Source organism: Durio zibethinus, chromosome 6 (assembly GCF_047325235.1).
Source record: "Durio zibethinus cultivar Kanyao isolate XHJ-2024 chromosome 6, ASM4732523v1, whole genome shotgun sequence".
Taxonomy (NCBI): domain Eukaryota; kingdom Viridiplantae; phylum Streptophyta; class Magnoliopsida; order Malvales; family Malvaceae; genus Durio; species Durio zibethinus.
Genome location: NC_143167.1, coordinates 28,179,692 through 28,188,476, shown reverse-complemented (window position 1 = coordinate 28,188,476; position 8,785 = coordinate 28,179,692). Strand labels below are relative to the sequence as shown.

The following is an 8,785-nucleotide window of genomic DNA, read 5'->3' as shown; positions in this document are numbered from 1 at the left end:
CTCTCATGTGTTTATTCGTAAATTTTATAAAATAAGATATTAATTTAGATTAAATTTATTAATAATTATATATGATTTATTTATAAAATATTTAATTTTTAATTCAAATGATATATAATTTTTTATTTGAATGTTATTTTTTTATAAAAAAAATATATATATATATAATAGTTACAATATGTTTGGATTGAAGAGAGGCCAAGAGAGAACAAAAATGAAAGGAAAATGAAGGAAAGCAATGGAAATAGAAAAATCTTTCATTTGTTTGGAAAAGTGAAAATCAATAACCTTTGGTTTCTTTTTAATCTTTATTTTTTTAATATTTTAATTTGGGAGAAAAACTAAAGAAAAGAAAGTTGAAAAATTTTTATTTTTATAAATTATATCTATATTTTTATGATGATATTAGATTTGATTATATAATTGATATTTTTTACAAAAATAATTTTTGTATGAGTATTTTATATAATAATATAGTTTATAAATATTTTTTAAAATTTTAAATTTTAACAATAAAATAAGCTAAATTTTTGTCAAAAAAGTTTAATTAAATATAAAATTAAGAATAAATTAATAACTAATTAATACATTTTATCGTATTAAATATGTTTAATTTTATTCAAAAAATTTATTTATATAAACTAGATAGTATAAAAATATATTTATATATTATATGTTATTTTATAAAAAAAAAAGTTGTAATTGAAAAAAATATTATAATGAAAATTTTTTTACTATTTATTCATAATTGTTAAAATTTTTTTATTTATTTATTTTATTAATTTTAATTGTTTAAATAAGATATGTACTTTAAAAAAATTATTTTTTATTAGTATATATTCAATCATAGCGTTAGTGATTGATGCAGGTGAGATGATCAGGCGAGTGACGATAAAGGGTCATATGATGTGAGTAACGTACCAATAGTAATGAGCTTATAACTCTCCTTTCCTTCCATCCATTCCAACACGGCAGCCCACTTGCGACGTACTAATAACCTCTTCCAAAATACCAAACAAAAACAAAAACCGAAATATCAAAGAAGAAACTGATGGATCATTACAGCCGCAGGTGGCCATGACTGACTGATGATGTGGACTAGACTGTAGCTGGTCTTTCTCTCAATTTTCATTTTTCATACACCCCACCTCCCTAAATAAAAAAGGGCTTGGCCCACAGCCCAAACAACATCCATCGCCAAAGGGTCCACTCCCACCGCCACATGCAATTACATATACTAACATCACGGCATGGATGATTATGTGATCTTAATATCTTATATTATCTTTGTCCAAAATTATATATATTATGTTATATTACATGATATTTTTCTGTTTAAAATAAAAAATTATTTCATCCTGTCAATAAATTTTTTTTATTTTATGTGGGTTAATAGGAAGACATATATTTTTTATATTTATTCTTTTAGATACATTTAAAAATGAATTAAAAATAAAATATGTATCAAATTATTAATCTCTTTTATAAAATTAAAAATTTACATTGATAACATTTAAATAATAATTCATAAAAAAATAAATTTATTTTGAAAATCATAATTTTAAAAATAAAAAATTATAAATATTAAAATTTGAACTCTAAATTTAATACTAAATATCACATATTTAAATTAAATTCTAAATTTTTAGCAAAAAGTTGTAAGTTTTAAAACATTGGATATATATAATTATATATAATTATGTCACGTGTGTGTTGAGATTGTTAAATTTATCGATCTAATTCATGAACTTCATGTCATATATACGGTCCATGCTTACAAACAACTTGGCTGCATGGGTCTTGTATGTTTGTTTCGTACACTTTTGTTGGAGTTTAAATACTTTATCAATACCGTATAAAATATTTTTTATTAAAATTTTATGTATATATTTAGACATATACTTCGATTATTACTTTTATTTCTAACGTAAAAAATTGTTATCTTGATAAAAGAAATGTTGATATGTTTGTTAATGTTGATTTATTATTTTAAGATCAGAAAATTTTTTTCTTTCACAAATAAAAGAAAGAAGTTTTTATTTTATATTTTTGAAATAAAACTTAAAATTAATGGAGTTTGGATCAATAAGTAAGAGTTTTGAATTTTTAAAAAAATATCTTTAAATTCATTAATTGCTGTAATGTTAAAGTTCTAAATACACCAAATTAATATAAAAAATATAATTTTAAGATTGTTTTAAAAAATTAAATTCAAATAAAGTTTGAAAACATCTCTAAGTGTATTACAAAAAAATAAAGTTAAACTTAATTCTCAATTTTATTAAATCTCAAATTTCTTTTACCTTTTAATCTTTCACCAAATATTCATAAAAAAATTAAATAAAATATATGAAAATTTTTAATCCTGTTACAATATTAATGTAAAAAAAAAAAATACTACTATTTTTTTGCTAATAATTTTCTCTTTCATGCCTTTCAAAATGCTCACTCACGCTTATCATTTTCCAGGGGCCAGCCATCCCATCAACAACAAAGTTTGTCAAAGGGAGTCACATCGTTGCAGCTAATTTTTAAAAATGTCTCCAAGTTAAAAGGTACAAGATAAAAACAAAAAAAACTCATATTTGTTTTTACTCTATTTTTTCAACTTTTTTCTTCCTTAATTTCATCCTCAAATAAAATATTTCTTGCCACAGTTGCACAACCAAAAATTAATAATTAATTATGTCAGTTATTTTCTAGAACAATCTCAAAAAAAAAAAAAAAACATTTTACAAATTATGATTGATGATCACCAATATATTATATACAGGGTTGGGTTAAAAAAGAAACATAAAGATTGGGGACCATAAACAACCCATACCTTTAGTCTACTATTAAAAAAAAAATTCAAAATCACATGGATGCATGTGATGGGGATGGGTTTGGGTGTGTGGATTTTTCCTTCTTTTTAATTCTATTACTTTAATTCTGGGTTTCCTTTACTTTTTCTTCTTGTTTATTAGTGATTATTCTTTTTTTTCTCCATAATTTTTTCAAATTTGGTTTTTTTAGTTTAATTTTTGTTTTCCTTTACCTACCTAATCTAATCTGGCTGTGTTATGTACCCCACTGCGCACTCACCAGTAAGGCGTTCTTTTTGTTGTGAGTAAAATGCCGCTTTGTTAGGGAAAATAAACCCTACCCCCCTTTCCTTTCATCCCGTCCTCGTCAGGCTTCTCTTCCTCCTTTTTCTTTCTCTATAAAGCTTGGTAGTCAAATTATATATTGGTAGAGTGGTCCATCAAACTTTGGATGGCCAGGCTTCTTCTTCTTCTGTCTATTTTCTTCCTTCACTACTCTGTGTTTTTAGGGCAGGTAAAAGGTTTTCCTTGATAATTTGAGAGTTTTTTTTTTGGGATCTGAAGTCAAGCAATTTGCAGTGGGATGGTTGATGGTTTTTTGTTTAAAAAGTCCTGGTCATGCTTTTCCACAGCTTTCTTGAACTTTCTTTGTGTTCTTACTCCATCTCAAAAAAAAAAAAAAAAAAAGGCAAAAGCAACATAATATATAGAGCTATATATAGTGCACCAAGGGAGCTCAAGAAAGCTGTGGGAGAACATGATGGCAATTCAGGACTTGTTTTCCTCGTTTCTACATTGAAGACCAAGATTTCTGCAGCAACAAAAAAAGTCTATTTCTCTTTTGTCTGCATACAGAGCATGGTAAGCTTTAAGCTCTCAAAATTATCACCAGTTTTATTTTAATTGCAATTCCCTTTCTTTTTCTCTGAATTATGGTACATGATTCTTGCAGCCTTCCTCAGAGAAAAGGTTTCTGATGCTGAATTACAAGGTGGGTTTTATATCCTTTATCAATCTTTTTATTTTATTGAGTAGTGTGATGGAATTTGGAGATTTTATTTTTTACTCATATAGACTGCAACAGATTTTTTGCCATGCATGGACATGGAGAGAGTAGCCGGAATTTGTGTGACGCTAGTTTATAAGAAAAATTCATGTAAATCATCTTCTTTTTTTTTTTAACATTAAGTATTTCTGATTTTTATTGAATCAAAATGTGGTGAAAAAGGGAAGTTACATTTGCTGCAGAGAAGATTCCCTACCTTTACTTCCTTTTTATCATCAATGATGAAAGCTCTCCCTGTTGGCCTTTCTGGTTTTTCTTTACCCTCTCTCTAGTCTTTACTACTATACAATGATCTCTCCTACATTTCTGTGAAAAAAGGTTAACCTTTGTCCCCTTTTGTGACATCATTTTTTCACCACTCCACTCCCCAACTAATCAGTTTTTCTTTTCTTCCCTTTTTCTAATTAATATTAAATTTTGATCTCTATCTCTCTTCTTCCCCCCCCCCCTTCCCAAACAGAGGCAGTTGATATCTTGTGGAAATAATCCAATGTTGTATTATTATTATTATTATTATTATCATTGTCATATCATAATTGAGCAGTTTGGATAGTTAGGCCATACGTATATATAGGTATAGCCAACCTGTCTAAACTGATGATCTCAACTTTCCAAGCTACTCCTCCATTATTCTCATTCCCTATATCCTATAAGATCACTCTAACCCTAGCTCATTCATCATTAATAATTGACTTCCTTCAATGTTTCCCAGATTCCTACCCAAAACCCTCACATGACATGCTTTGAGATAACATCCTGTTTCCTTTGCTGTTACCTTAACCTTTCTTCCTGCTAATATATTAATAAAGTTTCGGATTTTCTAAGATCTTTGCAATGGTGGCTGAGTTTTTATAATTGTTGTCTACCAGCCTTATTCAAGATGCAAACAATATACATTCTGATTATTCAGCTGTATTGCGATTTTTTTTTTTTTTTGCTATGACGGGTCGATAACTGTCCTAATTGATAGTTCTAAAAATGAATTAAAAATTTCATATACTTGATAGATCAGTCACCAGTAAAAATTGTTGAATTAACGGAGCAATTAGGCTAGATAGTATGGTTTTTTTTTTTTTGACAAGTTATGGGTATATATGGATGAGGGTAGACCAAGTCGAGGACAGAAGAAGGTGAATACGAGAGGAAACAGCATTGGTGGACAGCAGAAGAACAGCCAATAACATAAAGTTTATCTACCTCTTATTCCCAACTACTTTTTTTTTTGGCTTTTCCCTTTTTTTCCTCTTCTGTTTCTTTTTGGATTTTCTAGATTTCATCCAATTATGTTGTAGCAAGTTGCAAGAATATGAGTGGTACATGTATAAAATATGCTTACTTCAGTTACACCAATCCCATGCAATAGTTCCAACTGTCATATAATCCCTTGATAGTGCTGAACTTTTAGTTTCATTGACCAATTGTTAATCTATTATAATCACAAATATATAAAAAAAATTAATTTGCTTTAGAATTTTTTTAGAGCTATATATTTATATATCCTTTAGGCCTCTAGCAGATTTAAAAAAAAAAGCAGTGATCTATAATTGAAGTCAGGGAAGTTAAAAAAGGGTGAGAAGAATCTCACCTAATACACAAGCCCAAAAGAAAAAGGCTATAATTAAGGTGTAATCAAGATGGGAGATGGGACAAGGGACCATTAGAGAGAGAGAGAGATAAGAGGTGATGGGGAATCTTTCCCTAATACAAAGAAAGCCTTGGAACATACATCATTTTGAATGTTTAGCCAATGGAATGCTATTGCTACGGGTAGATAGATAGGAAGGTCCACCAAAGAAACAAGCATCTAACAGGCCAGACAAAGGGTCATGGCAGGTTCTGTAATCTGCACTCAGTAGAAAAGAATTATTAATAATAATGTTACACTATATAACAGTAGTAAATATAATTTTGCTAATATTAGACCCCTGGTATTTTATCCAGATTTCATGTATTGCAGGCTTTTTTTTTATCATAGTGAATTCAATTATTGAAAAAGCATGGGGAAAAGATGAAAATAATTCAGAAACTTTTATTCATCGGCAATATACCAATTCAAGCTGTAATTACATACTTACATTGTTGCTTTTATAATTAAACACAGATTTTATAACTTTTTTGAAGTGCAGGGGGCTCTCATCTGATCAACTTGTAAGAGAGAATTTAATAACTTGTCTGGAGATGATGCTAATTGCCTTCAAATTTGAATGTATATTCAGATGAAATCAATCTAAGCCGGTAACTGCAGATCAATTTACATATGCAAATTGTTGAAATGGGAGAAATGAAACAGCTAATTTAGATAGGATCAGTAAACGAGTTAGAATTATTTCTAATTTTGACCTCCCTGCGTGTGTATGCATTTGTGGGTGGAATATCCCATTATTATAAATATAAGTTGAAGCTTTTTGGTCTTTTTTTTTTTTTTTTTTGGTTTAAAGTGGCAAAGAGTGGTGGCAAATTATACCCTTTTCCAACATGATTATTAGTATTAAAAAAAGCAACAATAGAAAATTCTTTTAAACTTTATTATTTTTTCTCCCTTTCAAACTATTCTATATGAGCAAACATGGCATGTACTGAATCAACAACTGAGATTTTGTGGGGGAGGGAGAGAGAGGAGGAACTTGGGAAGTAGGAACCGTCCATTTTTTATTAACACATTTGAATAAAGATGGAGTCTCACTCAGATGCTTCACTAAGATCATGTTCTTGTTGAATTCATACAAGCTCTCTGGATTTTTTACTTAAGTTGAGAGAATTACATGAAAATATAAATAATGATATCTATATTCTACACAACTGGAGCCTGTGAAAGGGAAAAACGAGTGAGATAAATATTAGAGCTGAAAATTTGAAACTTTGGGGGAGAGCCATCAGCCATGGACAAACTGAAAGGGAAATGGCAAGGCAAAGCAAAGGGAAGCAATAATTTCGCCCCCATGTGTTGGGGAAAATTGTTCGGTCACGTCGCTTTTGAGCTATAACTCTTTGTTCAAACCATTCAATGGACCAAATAGGACACCGAGTGAAACCGCATGAGGGAGGGGCCTGCCCTTTTATCTGATGTTAAAGTGCGCCACCAACGATAAATGGCAACTTTGTTGACCATCAAGATGAAAGGAAATTCTTGTACAACCCAAAGTGAACCATATCATGACAGTATCTCTAAGCCTCCAATCCTGTTCCTTGGCGCAAAACATGATCAAGTATAGAACTTTAATAAGTTTTTTCACATAATTAAGAGCGAACTAAAGAGCTGGAATAATCTTTACATTGATCATCTTTTTTATTTATTTTTCTAAAAAACAGAAGGGATAGTGAACAAATTGTAGAAGTGTTATCACACCCTCATCAAATTTTCAAATGAGGGGACGATCAGTAAACAAACATGTGGAAGTGTTAACAAAATTAGTCAATAGTTTCTCAGCAGAATTCACTAACCCGTTTCACTTTTGACAACAAATTAAACCAGCCTAACTTGCCTGAGTACAAATGTAACAGCAAAACATGCAAGAAATATATATATAGACAGTATATATATATAGACATACACACACACACACTTACATACATACCAGCATTGTCCAAGAAAATGTATAACTTTTTGCATGTCATGTGCAAGAGCACTATGTATCGAACTTGCACATAATGCCAAGGGAGAGTAAAGGAAATTAATTCATAAGATTTAAGAATACTTTAATCTATTGACATTCTAGACAGTAATGCAAGACATATACTCCTCCTATATACTTAAATTTGTCAAATGATGAAAATATACTAGTAAATTAGTATCACCTTGTCAGTGTTGTTCTTTAAAGAGAAAGAGATGGAAAGGGCCCTGAAAGGACTTAAGAAGATTATTATTATTATTACTGCATTACAACAAATAATACAAGCAATAAGACAAAATGTTGCAGCAGTTACAGTACTAGCTCTTAAGGTTACCGAGATTCAAGTAGACATTCACAAAACACAAGGCAATCCCAGCTTTTTATCATCTCTGATCCATCTTTCCTTCGTAAACCCAAAAAGCTATAAAAATCTATATACAAATTAAATCGGACAAACAAATCCTTCCATTTTGACCTGATCAATAATACAGATTAAACTGTCAGTTAACAGTCATAAACTAATGTCATAGGAGCAAAGCAATAATCCATGTTCCATCAATCATAAACTAATGTTATTCAAAACATCTTACATACACCAAACAAAAGGAGAAATGATTAAAATATGAGCTAGATTAGTTGGCTTGCAGCATTAAGACATGATACGCATGTATCCATCATATAATTAAAGTTGCTCTATCAGATCTGTGTAACCTCAATAAACGAACAAAAGAGTTGGTCTCTTAACTGGATGACTTCAATTTTCTCGTGAACATCTTCGAATACAGCTAAGTGTATATATATTATATATATTGAAGCCAGTAACTTCTAGTTTGTTAGAATGAAGATTGTACTTTCTTATCGGATTTCTTTTGTGGCTGTAAAAATTAGTCCAAAAATCTATCCCTGCATTAAAAAAAAAAATCTAAATATCTAGTTTGTCTATGGTAGATTTAATTGCCTATTGAAAAAAGAAAAAAAAGCTTCATCAGTTCATTGTTTCTTATACCTTAGACGAAGGGAAGAATATTCAGATCTGATTCTGAAACATCCCCCATAGTATCTGGACAAGACAACATGTTTTTGGGATAAAATAGAAGCCCTTTTCTTGCAGCTAATTTGTACTTGGGCATTGTTGAAAAATATTATGTATATATATAAAGAAAAAGAAAAAACCCTAATCTTATTAGCAAAATCAGAATTGGGAAAGTAGACCTAACTTGACCCATCCAGGTTTCTCATGTTATACATATTCTCTTTTGATAAAAGCTTCATTCACCTAACAACTTCACATTCAAATCCTATTG

The 8,785-nt window shown here is 29.6% G+C and overlaps 1 long non-coding RNA gene across 1 annotated transcript; it reads left to right on the top strand.

Moving 5' to 3' along the window:
• The first annotated feature begins 2,435 nt into the window (after positions 1–2,435).
• Positions 2,436–7,956, top strand: LOC111284416 (uncharacterized). The gene is made up of 2 exons (XR_016342981.1): positions 2,436–3,665; positions 3,757–7,956. It is a non-coding gene; the product is annotated as an uncharacterized LOC111284416 (long non-coding RNA).
• The last annotated feature ends 829 nt before the right edge of the window (positions 7,957–8,785 follow it).